Genomic DNA, 19,957 nt, shown 5'->3' with positions numbered 1-19,957 from the left:
CTCAAGCATAACAACGATTGTGAGCATGGCACAGGACTGGGCAGTGTTTCGTTCTGTGGTGTATGGGGTCGCTATGAGTCGGAACCAACTTGATGGCACCTAACAGCAATAACAGCATATATATGTAGATGCTTCACTGCTTTTCCTTCTGTAGGGAACCCAGCCTAAGACATCATGTAAACACTTAGCACAGTGCTTGGCATATGGTGATGATCAGATAAGGTTAGTGATGATAACCAGCGAGGTTATGCTGCCTTAACAATCACCAAAAATATAAGTGGTTCCAAGCAACAACGCTAATTTGTCATTCACTTAAATGTAAATCATTGTTTACTAGCTCTAAATTATGCTCATTCACGATTCCAGGATGAGGGAGGCTTCATTTCAATGTGGTACATGTTTTCTCGGTCACCTTCATGAGGAAAGTGGAAATAATGATTCACGTGCTGCTTCTTAAAGCTTTCACTTCACATTTCATTAGTCAAAGACAGCTTTATGGATATGCCAAAGTCAAAGGGGGTAGGGTCGTACAATCCTACCATTGCCCAGAACCAGAACAAACATGATAGCGATTTAAAATAATTTCCACCATTGATTTGCAAAAAAAGGATAGAAATTTAAATCCTCCTTATCAAAAAAATCATAGTCAAATAACTACTAATGATCCTTTACTATCTGAATTTATTAATTTTCAAATTCAGCTTGCAAGGGATTGGAACTGAGAGGCGTCAGTACTTGAAAACAAGAGAGATGCTACTCTAAATTTAAGAACTTCTCTCTTTTGTATACTCTTCATCGAGGTATCCCAGTACCTTAAATGTAAACATGTTATTATATTTACCTATCATACTCTGTCTCTCTCAATCAATCAATCAAAAACTTTCAGCTAACATCAAACTTAATGATGAAAGTTCGATGTTTTCTCATATATTGGGAACAAGGCAAGGATGTGCAGCTTACCACTCTTATTCATCGTAGTATGGAAGCTCTAGTCACTGCAATAAAGCAAGAAAAATAAGAGGCCAAGAGAAATAATTGTCTATCTGGAAAATCTCAAGATATCTATCCTCCCCCAAAAAACCTCCTAGAACTAATAAATGAGTTCGGCAAAACTGTAGAATAGATCCACACAAAAAATCAGTTGTGTATCTAACAAGGTGGAAACTGAAATTATACCATTTACAATTTCTGTAAAGAAAATGAAACATGTAGATACAAGGGTGGGAAACATGTACAGGATTTGTGCACTAAAAATTATAAAATACTAATGAAAGAAATCAAAGAAGACCTAAGTAAATGGAGAAGCAGATGTGTTCATAGATTAGAAGACTCTACATAATAACAATGTCAATCCTCCTCAGATCGATCTTTCAGTTCAATACATTTCGTATCAAAATCCCAGCAAGGTTGGCTTTTTTTTTTTTTTGACATAGATAAGTCTATTCTAAAATTTATACAGAAAGGCACAGGACTTAAAATAGTTAAAGCAATTTTGAAAAAGAAAGCAAGTATGTGTATCCATGAAAAAAAGAACCTTAAGCCAAACTTCACACGTTATACAAAATTAACTCAAATGAATCATGGGCTTACATGTAAAATGTAAAGCTATGAAAATTTTAGCGAAAGAATAGGAGAAAATCTTTGGAACCTAACACTTGGCAAAGAGTTCTTAGACTATACATCAAAAGCACAATTCATAAAATGAAAAATTAATAAATTGGACCTCATCAAAATTAAAAACTTTGCTCTGTGATAGGCCCTATCAAGAAGATAAAAAAACAAACTACGTGCTTGGAGAAAATACTTCCAAACCACCAAAAAAAAAAAAAAAAAAAAAAGCCAAATCCCTTGCCATCGAATTGATTCTGACTCATAGCAACCCTATGCCACATATCTGAAAATTCCAACCCACATGTCCAAAAAAGGTCTTGTATCTAGAATATAAACAACCTGACAATTCAACAGTTAAATAAATCAATTAGAAAATGGTCAAAAGATGTAAATGGACATTTCACTGAAGAGGCTATACAAATGCCAGATAAGTACATGAATAGATGTTCAACATCATTAACTACCAAATAAATGCAAATTAAAACCGCAATGAGATATCACAGCACACTTCATCGGATCAAAATTTGAAAAGCGATATCACAAACTGCTGGGAAGGATACGGAGCAAGTGGATTCTTGCTATATTGCTGGTGAGAATATAAAATGGTTCAGCCACTCTGCAAAACCGTTTGGCAGTCTCTTACTAAACAAAACATGCAAACTACCCATGACCCAGCAATTGCACTCCTGAACTCCAGAGAGATAAGTACTTACATTCACCCAAAAAAACCTATATATGAATGTTCATAGCAGATTTATTTGTTATAGTCAAAAACTGGAAACAATCCAAATGCTCTTCAACAAGTGGATGAGCAAAGTATGGTATATCTACACCATTGAATTCTACTCAGCAATAAAAAGAAGTAAATTATGGACGCAGGCAATAACTTGGTTAGAGCTTAAGGGAATTGTGCTGAGTGGATAAAAAAAAAAAGCCAATCTTGAAAAGTTACGTACTGCATGATTCCATATTTATATAACATTCTTGGAATGACAAAATTATGGAGAGAGAGAACAGATTAGGGATTGTCAGTGTATACAGAGGGGCTGTGGCTATAAAAGTGTAACAGGAGGCATCCTTGTGACGGAACTGTTCTCTGTCTTGACTGTGGTGATGGTCACAAGAATCTACAGATGTGATAAAATTGCCTAGAACTAAGTACACACACACACACAGAGACAGACACAGACACACACAGGAATGCGTTTAAAGCTGGTGAAATCTGAATAAGGTTGATGGATTGTATCAGTGCCAATTTCCTGGTACTGATCTTGTACTATGGTTACAAGATGTTACCATTGAGGGAAACTAGTTCAAGAGTATAGGGGATTCCTCAGTATTATTTCTTACAACTGCATGTGAATCTACAATTATCTCAAAATAAACATTTTTTTTTAAATCTACTGTAATGTAGGCTGGCTTGCCATGGCAGAAAAAATGTATATTTAGGAAAGAACTATCTAGTAATCACATATTTTCAATTTCTTTATAAAGGAACCACTTCTTCTTTACCAAAAGTAGCCGCCACACCTGTACATTTTCTTTGGAAAACAGAACCGAACAGTTTCTCAGTGACTGTTTGTGGATGGCAGCTTCTTCTTTTTTGTTTTTTGTTTTTTTTTCTTTTCCCTGTAGGCAGAGTCCCTGAAAGAATGAAATATATACATTTTGGACTAAAGAATGGTGTTACTAAGAACTTTTGCCTAAGGCCTGATGTTCAGGAACAGTGTTGTCTCTTTCCAAAGGTGAGCAGCAAGCTGGGAAGTATGAGCTCTAGGTAATCCTGGTTTCTCCTGCTGGTTTGTGACAGAAATGTGGAGCCCCAACCCAACAGATGGAAAGCCAAAGCTAAGTGAGAGAGTGCCTCAGTATTTGGCCCTGGCCTTGAGCTAATATGTCCCCAGGAGAAAAGCTTCTCCAACTTCCTCCAACAAGAGATGGGATATTGCCTCGGAATCCACCTGTGAGTACTCTTCCAGAAAGAATGCCAGTGATCTGAGACTTCTGAAGCTCAGCCCTGGTCTATGCTCTTGGCAAGAAAAGAGGCGTTGGATTTATCCATTTTGTCCAAGAAGTTCAGAGGTGAAGGTCTGGGAATAGTAATTTGGGGTGGGGAGGTGTGATTTAACGGAGAAATAACTTTTCCATTATTCCTCTGTCTGAATATTCAAAGTCTGGATTACATCAAAAGCAGTTAAAAATAAAGCAAATTGTTTTACTTATCTGTCATCCCAATGCAGTTTCCGTGTTATTTTAAAAAGCAAGCTATCTTTGGGTGACATTAGCCTTAGTGATGTGAATTTTAGTTTTCCTTATGATGTCAGAGCTTAGCTATTGACTGAGTGGGAGGAAAACTGTCTAACACAATGCACCTTAATAGGAAGAAAGTCAGTCCAACTAAGCCAACTGAGAGTTTACATTCTCTTAGTCTCTATTCTTCATCTAATATTACCCCGCGCTGTTGGAGTCTCAGCCAAGAACTGGGTTTTATTCTTTCTGGCCATGTGATTTCCCATCAGTAAGAAATGTTCAGGCTAAGAGACATTAATAAATGCAAATAAATGTAGCTAGTATTTGCTTGGCTGATTCTCAAAGAGGATCAAGAAAGGAAATGAAGAACACCAATCATAAACTATTCGAAGGAATATTTTGAAATTGGCAGATTTGCAAGAATGATATTATACGGTGTTTTAGATATATAATATGCTTTATATAATGTTCAAAAAAAGAAAATGATCAAACCATAGTTTTAGACATAGATGGCATGGCAAGGGATTTATTTCATATATTTGAAAATGATTTCATTTCATTTCAAATAAAGTACAGGGTAAGATTTGTTGAAGAAAATGTCTTCATAAAATACACTGAAATATTTGGAGTTTGATTAGATTTCGCTTGTGATGTGAGGGAAAAATCAATATTTCTTTTTTATTTTAAGCAGTTATTTTAATTACCAGTAGACGAACTGCTATCCGTCAGTTTGTTGTACTGTGGTGGTTTGCATGTTGCTATGATGCTGGAAGCTATGCCACCAGTATTTCAAATACCAGCAGGGTCACTTATGGTGCATAGATTTCAATGGAACTTCCAGACTAAAATAGACTAGGAAGAAAGGCCCAGTGCTCTACTTTGAAAAATTAGTCCATTAAAAATCTTATCGATCACAGAATATTGTCCACAAATTTGATTACCTTACTTTGGATGTATTGTAGATTGGGACTAATCTCTGGAGAAGGACATCATGTTTGATAAAGTGGAGCGGTGGCAAAGGCAAAGGAACTCCTCAAGAGATGGACTGACACAATGGCTGCAATAATGGACTCAAATATACCAATGATCGTGAAGACGATGTAGGACCGGACAATATTTCATTCTTTTAAACATGGGTTTGTTGTAAGTCGGAGCCAACTTGATGGCAACAAGTAACAGCAACAGTAACGATCATAGGCACGTTGCTGCTCTAGTTTCTCACAGAAGCTTGTATATAAGCATGTGTTTTATTAAATGACTTCTTGATATGACTCTTTTCCAAAGGAAGTTTTTGGTGACGTTTGAGTGCCACTAGAAGTAGAATGGATAAAACCAGTCCTGAATTTCCGCTGCTCATTAGCACTGCATGGGACTGCTTTACAATAAACACATTAAGAAAAGGGAACACATTCAAACTCAATATTCCTTACTAGTGTGGAAAAAAAAAATACAAGCCTGGATAAAAAAGAATTTAGTGGAGGGAGGGTTCAGAATGACCAGTGTTTTTATTTGTTTATTTATTTATTTGATGGGGCTCTTTCGTTTTGTTTTAATTCCTTAGGTCTTCTGCCAGTCACAATACTGAAGTCCTAAATAAGCTAACCAACATGATTTCCAGGTTGCCCAAATAGGGAAATAGTGAAACGCTTACAGAATTTGATCAGTGTAGTTTATTTTCCATTATCAAGTAACTTAGGTCAACTCAAGGAAATTTTGCAAAAATGAACTACTAGAATTTTCGAGGAAGTAGATGCAGTGAACCACCAAATCTCAAGGGTCTGTTTGAACCTCAGAGGTAATTCTATCTTTACAGCTAATCAGTGACATAGTCAAGAATTCAAGAGAAAAAAAACTGTTTTGCCAAGAGTGACTGTAGATGTTTAAATTCAAATAAACAAGGAAAGAAAATGGTCCAAAAACAGTAGTCTTTAAGAGTTTCTTTGGAATTCATATAAATCTTTCCTTTAAACAGTGTTGTTTTTGGGCTAGCTGTTTCACCCTGGAATTTGAGTTAATGAGCAAATGGTCATTTTGAGTGTTCTGGTTAAGCTAATGAGTTCTTTTGAGTTTATGAACTGGTAGGACCAGAGAGGTGATAGTAGAAGTAAGTTTGCTTTCTTCTCTGATTGATATAATTTAGCTGCTTTTCAGGGAGAGCAACCTTGGATTGAGACAGCCTAATTTCAGGTTAGGGATTCCCATCTACTCACTTCATGACCTTGTTGTTGTTAGCTGCTGTTGAGTCTACCCTGAGTCATAGCAACCCCATGCACAATGGAACAGAACATTGCCCAGTTCTGCGCCATCTCCGTGATCAGTTATGGATTGGATGGTTGTGATCCATATGGTTTTCACTGGCTGATTTTCAGATATAGATCACCAGGCCTTTCTTCCTACTCGATCTTAGTCTGGAAACTCTGCTGAAACCTGTTCAGCATCAAAGCAACACACAAACCTCCACTGACAGATGGGTTGTGGCTGTGCATGAGGTACCTCGGCCGGGATTAAAAACCAGGTTTTCTGCATGGAAGTCGAGAATTCTACCAATGACCCCACTTAAAAGTCCCTTAACCTCTCTGAGCTCATCTACAAGAGACCGATAATAATTTAGTCGTTTACTTCACATGTTTGTCGTAAGACCATGATAAAATAATGACTATGAAACTGCTTCATATAAAGTAAATCATTATACAGAGAAAATACTTTCTATCTTCTTTTCATAGCATGAAAGTCAACTAAATTAAAACCATCCTAGTTATCCAAATTGCTCACACATGGCCCAATAGTGATATCTGGTTATTTTTTCATACTTGCAAATGGAAAACTCATTGTTAACATAGCAATATCATGATTGATTCAATGGTTTTCAAGTCTTAAAAGAAAATTTCAGACTGTGATCGACTTGCACTTAGGGCTTGAAGAATGCACTCTGCAGAATTAATACTTGTGTACCATATGTTTGCTGAATGAAATAATGAATAAACAAGTCTTGTCTACATAAATAAATCCAACCTGTAACTGCCAGAATTGTAAAGAAAGCTACTCACCTAAAGGTCATTGTCTTTTTACGTAAAATGTCATTTAGAAGAGTGACGCAAACCATTAATGCTTGACTGGTAACTGAAATATTGGAGGTTTTAGTCCATCCAGAGGTGCCTCAGAAGAAAGGGCTGGTAATCTACTTCTGAAAAATAATCCACTGAGAATGCTATTGAGCACAGCTAAGACTCTGACATATATGGGGCTGCCGTGAACCAGAATCAACTCCGTGACAACTGGTTTTTTTTACTGCCAGTGTTAGAGAACTTTACATAAGCCAAGGCACTATCTTCTTAACATCTTATGAAAAGAGATACTTTGAGATAATAGACTTACTTTATTCCTTATGTGTCCTTACTGCTTTCAATGTTGCAAACAGGAAAAACTAGATAAAATATTTCAAGGGATCAATCATTCTGCTGCCTGGCTTTTGATAACATAGGTAAATTATACATGCAAGTGGACTTTGGAATGTCAGAGAGGAAGAATTACATAGGACACTTGTTTTTCTTAAAACAACCATTTTTTTTCATAGAAAATGAGTTGTTTTAAATGCTTATTCATATACCAGTCAAAACTTGCATGCAAGGAATTCAAAATGAATGTAATTATACTCTGGTCTTATCACTCATACTAGTGTGATATTAAGAAAATCTGTTAAGTAGAAAGGTTTAGTAGAAGATTTCACTGTATAATAGTTACAGTAAAGTTACCTTTTTAAATTTGAAGAAACTATTCCAGTAGATTACAGCTAATAAGTAGAAAAGTTTTAATACACTCTGTTCTGCCAGCTCTGCAAAATAGCACAATATCCTGGCTTGGAGTCTAAAGAAACTGGGTCATTCTTAAAGAACGTAAACTTGGGGAAAGCATAAATTTAGTATAGTTCAAAATACTCAAGTAATACACACACACACACACACACACACACACACACACATATGTATCTATACACACACACACACATATTCAAAACTTAGAACTAAACACTATTGTCGATGTGACAGTAATCAGTTTGGAAAAAAACTTGAGAATACTTTTGCTGACAATTTACTTTTTCCTCTAAGTATATCACATAATTTGATTATGTCTCAAACTAGGCTAACTTTAGAGTACAAGGTAACAGAAACCAATTATTTGATGCCGTTTAATCAGTAATGGACCCCTAATGGTGCAGCAGGTAAGAGCTCGGTGGCTAACCAAAGGGTTGGCAGTTCAAATCCACCAGCTGCTCCTTGGAAACCCTATGGGGTCGTTCTGCTTTGTCCTGTGGGGTTGCTATGGGTCAGAATCAACTCGACAGCAACGGGTTTTTGTTGCTGTTGTTGTTCTTAGTCAGTAATATTTGGGGCAGTCCATGTTTCTTATAAAACAGCTTTAGCATCTGAAATTATAGTAAGCAGTACCCTTGCAACCGTCATGTATTGTGAACAAGAATCCTTGGATGGAAGGAATCCTGTTTTCTAACACTTTGTGACTCAAATGTTCACTTTTCCATCTGTCCAGTTCTGTGGGCTCTGTCTCTACCAATCTCCATTTGGGACCATCTCTACTGTCATCAGTGGTCTCTGTGATAAGCTAATCTGCCTAGCCATCTTGATTGAGAATTGAACAAACCTTTTTCATCTTTGTTGGAATTACTGAGAGGTAAAGGAAAACATGACATCTCTCCTTGTATTGACAATTGTCTTTGTCCAGCATGTGCTCTCTGTTTCTTTTTCTATCAATAGATCCTGCCCTGATTTCAAAGGTGAGCTTGTAACCCAGCATGGAACCACCATCTCTGTGACCTCAGTGATTAGTTTAAAAAGCGGCATATAACCCAAGCTAGACTGCACAAGTCTTCCTGGGATTTTGTATCTAGAGCTTGTGAGAAAGAACCTCTTTCATCCCTGGTGGTAGAAATCATGGGGTGGGAGTCCAGTGCTGCCACATGACCATGTACTCCAACATATGGGGGAAATAAAGAAAGAAGGGCATCTGTAGGAAGAAAATATGAGGCCAAGTAGAAAATGAGAAGACCAAAAAAGACAGAGAGACAGAATTTTTTATTTTGTTTGAGGCCTGACCAGGTTCCACCACCCTTTTGTGAACCAATGAATTTCTTATTTTTACTTAAGTTTATTTGAGATGATTTGTGTAACATGCAATTAAAAGAGTCTGAACAATAACCATATACTTCCACAAGTAATAGAAAACCATTGAATTGGAAGGCAGAACAAGATGATGCAGTGAACACTCTCATTTACTCCCCAGCAACTAACCCACTGAACAATGAATAAAAATAAGCACAGACTGAGATCTCAGGACTCTGGATGCCAGTTGAAGTGTTGGAGAGTTGGGGTGAGCCCAGAATTGGGGGAGAGGAAGAACAAGGATAGCACAAACTGTGAGAACCTACCCATTAACATGTGAAGCACTTGCTTATCAAGGCCATTTTGGGATGGGGCTCCCCAAACAAGGAACACAGAAAGGGAGCTAACCTGAGGAAACTGTAGCCCAATTTTTTAAGGTGGTGCAGATTGGCCATGGGTATTCATGGGTTGTGCGATCGGAAGGGGACAAAAGGAGACCCTGGTGCGGTGAGAGAGTGATGCTGAATTTCGCCAAGGCCCACGATGGATGGGCCCTAGGACCAGGAGGAACTGCAAAGGTATCATGGTGAGGGGAATATTTCAGACAGACTGACAACAAAGAGGGAAACAGCTGGCTCCCTGCCCACAGAAGGACACTGTGGGAGAACATGTGCAGGGGTTCCCATGAGGGAAAGACATAGAGATTCCCCCACCTTCATGGCAGGGAAGTCGAGCCACACCACTTACATCAGGGTCTGTGACCAGCTAACCCCCCACCCCACAACATGCATATTGAATTCCAGAGATCAAGCATCCAGAACTCCTGAATCAGCACTGAAAAACAACTAAGGATAAGAGTGCCCTCTAGTAGTTCTCAGGAAAAGATACCAAGCCCACTGCTGCTGGGTTGATTCTGACTCATAGTGACCCTCCCTACTGGGAGGAGTGGAGCTGTCCCACGGGGTTCCAAGGCTGTGAGACTTTCCGGAGGCAGGCTGCTGCATCTTTCTCCCATAGAACAGCTAGTGAGTGCAGGCCCCAGCCTTTCAGTTAGCGGCTGGGCACTTGGTCACTGCCCCACCAAGGAGCCCAATCGGAAAATTTCCCACAAAAACCCAAATACAAAATTTAAAATAAAAAAAAGATAACAAAATGGCCCAAGTTCAACAAAAAAATAGTCAAACGCACAAAATCACAAGAGAAGGGCAATCGAAAGCAAAACATGAAGAAGAGGAAATTTCTCCTATGGAGGCCAGACTAATGGAAAGAATTGATAATTTTCAGACTATGATGCTAAATATGTTTGTTGTTGTTGTGTGCTGTTGAGTCGATTCTGACTCACAGCAACCCTATAGGACAGAATAGAACTTCCCCATAGGTTTCCTAGGCTGTAATCTTAACAGGGGCAGATTGCCAGGTGTTTTTTGAGAAATATGTTTAAAGAAAGCAAAGCACACAGAAAACAAACTAGTGGAGATCAGGAAACAAATGGAGGAACAAAATCAGAGACTCAACAAGGAAACTGAAAACAAAAAAAAAAAAGAGAGAACTACTGAAACTTAAGAATAAAACAACTGAATTAGAAAAAAGCAAGAGAAACACTTACCAATAGAGTTGAACAGGCAGAATATCAAATAAATGAACTAGAATCAAAATAAATGAACTTAACAAGTCTTAAGAGAAACAAGAGAAAAGAACAAAGAAAAGCAAACAAACCCAAATGGAAACATGGGCTTCAATTAAGAAATCTAACATTAGAATTATTGAAATCCCAGAGCACCATGACAAAAATAAAGAAATAGAAACAATTTTCTAAGAGATAATCAGTGATTATTTCCCAGATCTGAACAGAAAACCAAGTCTGCAAATACAGGAAGCTACAGAAATCCCAATTAAAAGAAACACAAAAAGATATCAACTCCCCACCATATCCTAATAAAATTCTTGAAAGCCAAAGACAAAGAGTAAGTGTGAAAGCAGCAAGAGAAAAACACAATATAACAAACCAAGGATCTTTTCCTAAGAATCAGTGCAGTTTTCTCCCAAGAAACTCTAGAGGCCAGAAGATGATGGAGCAACATATATAAAATACCAAATGAAAACAATTGACAACCAAGAATTCTTCACCCAGCGAAACTGTCATTCAAAAATGAAGGGGAAATCAAGATATTCCCAAACAAACAGAAGCTCTTGGAATTTGCCACTACCAGACCAGCTTTGCAAGTATCACTCAAGACAGTACTCCAGATGGAAAGGCAAGAGCATTAAATAAATTACTCGTATCTATACACAGGGAAAAAATAAATAAATAAAAAATAAGAGAGAGAGAAGATCTACAAAAAATACAACAACATGAGCAATCATAAAGACCAAGTATATGATATTTTCAGGGAATAAACTCAATAATTAATCCTTCAAGCAATACAACATCAAGTTTGTAAGAAATAAGTAAAAAGTAAACTTATTAAATATAGGTTGTATATTGATGAGACACACCAGCAGAAATGAGGGAGGGAAGAGCATATCAGGAACAGATTTATTATGTTGAGGTTGTATATTAACTGTTGTTTTTACGTTAAACATTGTTGCAATTGTAAGTTGTGTAATGTAATATATGTGGTAACCACTAAAAAATCATTGAGAAAAAACATTCAGAAGAAAAGAAGAAAGCAAGCAAAAAGGTTCATCACAGAAAGCAGCCAAATACAAACAAAAACAGAAAAATCAGAATAAAAAAACAAAGAGGTTACAAAACACTCAAAAAACAAATAGTAAAATGAGTGAGGTAGACACTTCATTTTCAGTAATAATCTTAAAAGTAAATGGTCTAAATGCCTCACGCAAAAGGAAGAGAATCGCTCTGATGGTTAAGGTTGTGTGTCAGCTTGGCTGGGTCTTGATTCTCAGTGGTTTGGCAGTTATGATGTAGTTTGGCAGCTATGTAATGATGTAATCACCTCCATAAAGAGATTTGATATAATGTAATCGTTTCCACGATAAGATCTGCTATGAGCAGCCAATCAGTTGAAAGACAATTTTTGGGGGGATGTGGTCTGCATCCAATATATGTGGACTTTCTGGCAAAGCTCACTGCTTTTGCTTGCTCTGTATCCTGCATCTGATTCTGTTCATCTGACCTTGGTTCTTGGGACTTGAGCCACCAGCTTAAGTGCTGATCTTGGGGTTCGTCAGCCTCTGCAGCCTGTGAGCCAATGGCCTGCCAGCTTACTTGCTGATCTTGGGATTCAGCAACTTCATAGCCTATGAGCCAGCAGCCTACCAGTTTACCTGCCAATATTGGGTTCATCAGCCCCTGCAGCTATGTGAGTCAAGAGAAGCCTCCAGCCTGACCCATGAACTTGGGACTTTCCAGCCTCTACACTCTACAACCATGTGAACCATTTCCTTGACATAAATCTCTCTCTCTCTCTCTCTCTCTATATATATATATATATATATACAGCTATGTATATATCTATATCTATATATATACAGATTCACTAGTTTTACTTCTCTAGAGAACCCAGCATAAGACAGTGACAGAATAGATTAAGGAAAAAAAAGATCCATGTTTTGCTGTCTACAACACACCTTAGACATAAGGACACAAACAGACTGAAAATAAAATGATGGAGAAAAATATTCCATGCAACCAGTAAACAAAAAAGAGCATGGGTGAGGCCATGCTGATATCAGATAAAATATAGTTTAAATCTAATCTATTACATGGGATAAAGAAGGACATTGCATAATAATAAAAGGGTCAGTCCAGCAAGAAGAGTTAAAAATTATAAATATATATGCACCTAACAGCAATGCTCCAAAATACATGAAACAAACACTGACTAATATGAAAGGAGAAATAGACAAATCCACAATCATAGTAGGGGACTTCAACATAGCACTTTCAATTATAGCCAGAACATCTAAAAAGAAAATCACTGAGGACATTGAGAACTTACATAAAAATCATAAGCCAATTGACTCTAACGAACATGTATAGAATACTCCACCCAGCATCAAAACAATACACATTCTTCTCCAGCACACATGGACCATTTTCCATAATAGACCATATGCTAGGACACAAAACAAATCTCAACAAATTTTAAAAGATTGAAATCATACAAAGTATTTTCTCTGACTATAGAAGTATGAAGCTAGGAAATGACAACAGAAAAAATAAGGAATAAATGAATGAATACATACAAGGAAACTAAATAATACTCTAATGAAAAACTATCGGGTCATAGAAGAAATCAAAAGTGAAATTAAAATATTCCTAGAATCAAACGAAAATGAAAACACAACATATTCAAACCTTTGGGACACAGCAAAAGCAGTACTCAGAGGGAAATTCATAGCAATAAATATCTACATTAAAAAAAGAAGAAAGATCCAAAATTATAAACTTAAACCTACAACTTGAACAAATAGAAAAGGAAGAGCAAAAGAAGCCAAACACTACCAGAAAAAAAGGAAATAATGAAGATCAGGGCAGAAGTAAATGAAATAGAAAATAATAGAGAAAATCAACAAAACCAGAAGTTGGTTCTTTGAAACGATCAATAAAATAGACAAACCACTGGCTAGACTGACAAGAGAAAAAAAACGGAAGAGGCAAATAACCGAATTACAAAATGAAACTGGTAAACGTTACAACCTATCTGTGATGGTTAAGATTGTGTGTCAGCTTGGCAGGGCCATGATTCTCAGTGTTTCAGTGTGATCACTCCCATGATTGAGTATACTATGAGTAGCCAATGAGATGAAAGGGAGTCTCCTTGTGGGTGTGGCCGGCATTTGAATATAAGTAGACGTTCTGGCTTTTTGCTCACTCTGGACTCTGCGGCTGCCTCCTGTCATCTCTTCTCCGGTTCTTGGGACTTGAGCTGTCAGCTTATCTGCTGAACTTGGGATTCATTGATCTTCACAGCCTGTGAGCAGAACCCTGCTCTCTGACCTGCTGATCGTGGGTTCACCAGCCCCTGCAGGTACGTGGATCAGGAGAAACCTTGTGGTCTTGCTTGCCAATCTTGGAATTCATCAACCTTCACAGCCCGTGAGCAGGAGCCCTGCTCTCCGACCTGCCAATCTTGGGCTAGCCAGCTTCTGTGGCTGCATGACTTGGGAGAAGCCTCTACCCTGATCCAAGGACTTGGGATGTTCTAGCCTCTATAATCATGTGTGCTGTTTCCTTGATATAAATCTCTGTCTATATATATATATATTTATAAGCTTTACTGGTTTTGCTTCTCTAGAGAACCCAGCCTAAGACACTATCCAACAGAAATAAAGAAGATCATAACTGATTACTGTGAAAAATTGTACTCCAACAAATTTGAAAACCTAGATGAAATGGACAAATTCCTAGAAACACATTACCTACCCAAACTAACCCAGAGGTAGAAAATTTAAATAGAATCATTACAAAAGAAAAGATTGAAGATGTCATCAAAACTGCCAGCAACAACAACAAAAAGCCTGGGATCAGATGGCTACACTGGAGAATTCTACCAAACAAACAGGGAAGAGTTGACACCAACCCTAATCAATCTCTTCAAAAACATAGAAGAGGAAGGAACACTATCAAACTCTTTTTATGAAGCCAGCATAACCCTGCTACCTAAACTAGACAAATACATCCAAAAAAAGAAAATTACAGATCAATATGTCTTATGAACATAGATGAAAATTTTTTCTATGTAATTCTAGTCAACAGACTTCAGCAACACATCAAAAAAAAATCATATACCATGATCAAGTGGAATTCATCCTAGGATTACAAGGGTGGGTCAACATTAGAATATCAATCAGTGTAATCCACTACGTAAATAAAACAAAGGAAAAGAACCATGTGATACTATCAATTGATATAGAAAAGGGATTCAGTAAGATTGAACATCCTTTCCTGTTAAAAATGCTCACCAAACAGTTATAGAAGGGAAATTTTTCAACATATTTAAGGGCATATATGCAAAACCAATAGGTAACATTATACTTAATGGAGAAAGGTTGAGAGCCTTGCCTTTAAGAACAGGAACGAGACAAAGATGCCTACTACCAATGCTCATATTCGACATTGTACTGGAAATCCTACCAGAGCAGTAAGACAAGAAAGAGAAATAAAGGTATTTAAATTGGGAAGGAAGAAATAAAACTATCTCTATTTGCAGATGACATGATGCTATAAATGGAAGACTAAAGATTTCACAAGAAAACTGCTGGAACTAATAGAAGAATTTAGCAACGTTGCAGGGTAGAAAATCAACACACAAAAATCAGCTGGGGTCCTCTACACTAACAAAGACTACTCCAAGAAAGAATTCAAGAAAACAGTACCACTTACAATAACCCTCAAATTGATAAAATACCTAGGAATTATCCTAACCGGGGACACAAAAGACCTATACAATTAAAATTATACAACGCTACTACAAGAGACTAAAAGAACCCACAAAAATGGAAAGACATCTCATGCTCACGGATTCGAAGACTTAATATAGTGAAAATGTCAATTCTGCCTAAAGTGATTTAGAGATCAAATGCAATCCCAATACAAATAACAGCAACATTCTTTACTGAAATGGAAAAACTAATGACCAACTTTATATGGAAAGGAAAGAAACCTCGAATAGCCAAAACAGTAATGAAGAAAAAGAACAAAGCAGGAGGCCTCACACTCCCCAATATCAGGACATGCTATACAGCCACTGTAATCAAAACAGCCTGGTATTGGTTCAACAATAGACACACAGATCAGTGAAATAGAATTAAGAACTCAGAATTAAACCCAGCCATCTATGGACAACTGATTTTCAACAAGGGGTCAAATTCCATTCAGTGGGGCAGAAACAGTTTCTTTAATAAATGGTCCTGGCAAAACTGGATATCCACTCGTAGGAAAATGAAACAGGACCCATACCTTACACTATACAAAAAAACTAAATCAAAATGGATCAAAGACCTAAATGTGAAACTAAAACCATAAAATTCCTGAAAGAAAACTATGGGATCTGCTGTTATTGTTAGGTGTTGCCGGTGGGTTCAGACTCATAGAGACCCTATGTACAACAGAATGAAACACTGACCAGTCCTGTGCCATCCTCACAATCACTGCTACGTAAGAGCCCATTGTTACAGCCACTGTGTCAGTCCATCACGTTGAGGGTCTTCCTCTTTTTGATGACCCTCTACCTTACCAAGCATGATGTCCTTCTCCAGGGACTGGTCCCTCCTGATAACATGTCCAAAGTATGTCCTCACTTCCAAGGAGCACTCTGGCTGTACTTCTTCCAAGACAAATTTGTTATTCTTCTGGCAGTCTATGGTATATTCAGTATTTTTCACCAACACCATAATTCAAAAGCATCAATTCTTCTGTCTTACTTATTCATTGTTCAGCTTTTGCACGCTTATGTGGTGATTGAAAATACCATGGCTTGGGTCAGGCGCGCCTTAGTCCTCAAAGTGACATGTTTGCTTTTCAACACTTTAAAGAGATCTTTTGCAGCAGATTTACCCAATGCAATCTGTCATTTGATTTATTGACTGCTGCTTCCATGGGCATTGATTGTGGATCCAAGTAAAATGAAACCCTTGACAATTTCTATATTTTCTACGTTTATCATGATGTTGTTTATTGGTCCAGTGTGAATTCCTAGATTCATACTTGGTACATTCTATCCTCTGATTATGGGATCTAACTTTTGTAAAAATAGGATAACAAAAATAACAACAAATGCGTGAATAGAAGACGACAAAATAGATAAATGGAACCTCATAAAAATTAAAAAATTTACGCTTATCAAAAGACTTTAAAAAAGAGTAAATAGACAACCTGTAAACTGGGAAAAATCTTCATAAATGACTTATTTGGTTGGGGTCTAATCTCTAAAATCTATAGAAAACTGCAACAATTCAACAACAAAAAGACAAACAACCTAATCACAAAATGGGCAAAGGATATGAATGCTTTCACCAAAGGAGACATCCAAGCAGCCAACAAACATATGAAAAAGTGTTCACAATCATTAGCCATTAGAGAGATGCAAATCAAAACTACAATGAGCTATCATCTTACCCCAGCTAAAACGGCACTAACAAAAAAAAAAAAAACAAGTAACAACAAACGTTGGCAAGATGTGAAGAGATAGGAACACTTATCCATTCCTGGTGGGACTGTAAAATGGTACAACTGCTATGGAAACCAATATGCTGCTTTCTCAAAAAACTAGAAATAGAACTATCCTATGATCCAGCCATCCCACTCTTAGGTATATACCCTAGAGACCTAAAAATAATGACATGAATAGACGTATGCACACTTATGTTCATTGCTGCTTTATTCACAGTAGCAAATAAATGGAAACAACCGAAGTACCCATCAAAAGATGAATGGATAAGCAAATTGTGGTACATACATACAATGGACTACTAAGCAACTGTAAAGAACAATGATGAGTTTGCAAAACATATTATAACATGGATGAACCTGGAGGGCATGGTGCTAAGTGAAATAAGTCAAGGATATAAGAACAAATATTGTCTTATCCCTCTTTTATAAGAAGACAAGAATAGATATATGTAGAGAGATCAATGTTCATTGGTGGTTACCAGGGAGAAGGGAGGAGGAGGGAGAGTAAGTTTTAGATTGTAGAGACTTATTATTTTTGGTGATGGGAAAAATGGCACTGAATGTGGATATAGCGAGCACAGCACAACCAAAGTAAAAACGAATGTATGAGCACATACAGATATGCATAGGCATATTGGTAAAAGGGTACTTACAGGTGTGTACATGAGTGAGAACAGATGGTGTTGTTGTTAGAAGCCATCAAGTCGGTTCCAATTATAGCAAACCTATGTACAACAGGGAGACTTGGTGGCACAATGGTTAAGAGCTTCGCTACTAACCAAAAGGTCGGCAGTTGGAATCCACCAGCCACTCCTTGGAAATACTATGGGGCAGTTCTACTCTGTCCTATGGGAATCAACTCAACGGCAACTGGTTTGATTTGGTTTGGATGTAGAATGGAAAGAAACGCTGCCTGGTCCTGTGCCATCTTCACAATCGTTGCTATGCTTGAGCCCATCGTTGCAAAAACTGTATCAACTCATTTGGTTGAGGGTCTTCACTGACCCTCTACTTTACCAAGCATGATGTCCTTCAGGGACTGGTCCTTTCTGATAACATGTCCAAAGTACTTGAGACAAAGTCTCACCGTCCTCACTTCTAAGGAGCATTCTGAGTGTACTTCTTCCAAGACAGATTTGTTCATTCTTTTGGCAGTACACAGTATAGTCAACATTCTTCACCAGCACCATAATTCAAACGCACCAATTCTACTTCTGTCTTCCTTATTCACTGTCCTGTTTTCGCATGCATATGAGGCAATTGAAAATACCGTGGCTTGGGTCAGGTGGAACTTTATCCTCAAAGAAATATCTATAAACCAAATCTATAGAAGTATCTGTAAGAGAAACCAGACCCATTGCCCTCAAGTTTCCAAGGCCATAATCTTTACAGAAGAAGACAGCCACATCTTTCTCCTGCAGAGGGTTGGTGAGTCTGAACCACCAACCTTTCGGTTAGCAGCCAAGTGCTTAACCACTGTGCCAACAGAGCTCCTTAGAAGCATCTACAAAAAAATAAAAATAAAACCAAACCAGTTGCTATCAAGTCAATTCCAACTCATAGTAACCCTATAGGACAGAGTAGAACTGCCCCATAAAGTTTCCAAGAAGCAGCTTGTAGATTTGAACTGCCAACCTTTTGGTTAGCAGCTGAGCTGTTAACCACTACACCACCAGAGCTCCAGAAGTATCTATAGGTACATGTAAATATAAAATATGTGGATGCAGGCATATATATTCATTGAAGACACAAATATAGATACTCCTCAGACATAACCAAACACCTTCCAAGATTAGTTTTCTGAGTTTGAAAAATTAGGACCATAGTCTCATGGGACAACTCCTAACACAGTTCACGAAAATCATGATTTGCAGCCTAGTGAAGTAAGCAGTATCTGGGGGTCTTAAAAGCTTCCGAGGAGCCATCTAAGACACAACTACAGGTCTCTATTCACCAGGAGCAAAACAGTAAGAAGGTAACCAAAAGCTCAGAGAAGGAACAAGTCTACTGGAGTCACAACTTCATCTTCCCTGAGACCAAAAGAATTAGATGGTGCCCAGCTACCATTACTGACCATTCTGACCTGGGTCACAAGACATGACCCCAGATAGAATGGGAGAAAAATGTGGAGAGAACTCAAATTCTTAAAAAAAAAAAGTCAGACAAACTGGAAGAGTGGAGAACAGAGGACTCCCTGAGACTATTGCCTTGAGACACTCTTTAAACCTAGAACCAAGCCTATCCCCTGAGATCACGTTTTAGTGAAATAGAAGAGTGGCACACAAAATAAAGTATATTACCTGTAAGATCAGCACCCTACTTAAAAGCCATCTGTATGAGACCAAAATGTCAACAATTACTCAAAAGCAAAGACGAGAAGATAAGGGAGCAGGAAAACTAGAGTACTGGAAGTGGAACAACCAGAACACAATTAAAGAGAATGTTGACACATTGTGATAAATGTAACTAATGTCAGTGAACAATTTATGTGGAAATCGTCAAGTGGGAACCTAACTTGCTGTGTAAACTTTCATCAAAAACTCAATAAAGTATATAAAAAAAAGAAAACCATTAAGTTGGAGACAGTACAGAGCAGTTTCTTTATGTGAAAATAACAACAACGAAAAATGCCTGTATATTAACCTTAAAATTATATTTATCAGATTCGTAGGTTTTTGGTTTTTTTTTTAAATCTATCTAACTCCCTCTGACTTGGATATTATGTCAGACCATTTGGTATTTAGTCAGAGATTGATTGAGATCACCACTTTAAGTGTATGGAGAGAGTCTCAATACTTTGTAGATCATTTCATTCATCCATTCCTTCACTTATTCAATAAACACT

Source organism: Trichechus manatus, unplaced genomic scaffold (assembly GCF_000243295.1).
Source record: "Trichechus manatus latirostris isolate Lorelei unplaced genomic scaffold, TriManLat1.0 scaffold00018, whole genome shotgun sequence".
Classification (NCBI taxonomy): domain Eukaryota; kingdom Metazoa; phylum Chordata; class Mammalia; order Sirenia; family Trichechidae; genus Trichechus; species Trichechus manatus.
This window is presented reverse-complemented; position numbering follows the sequence as displayed.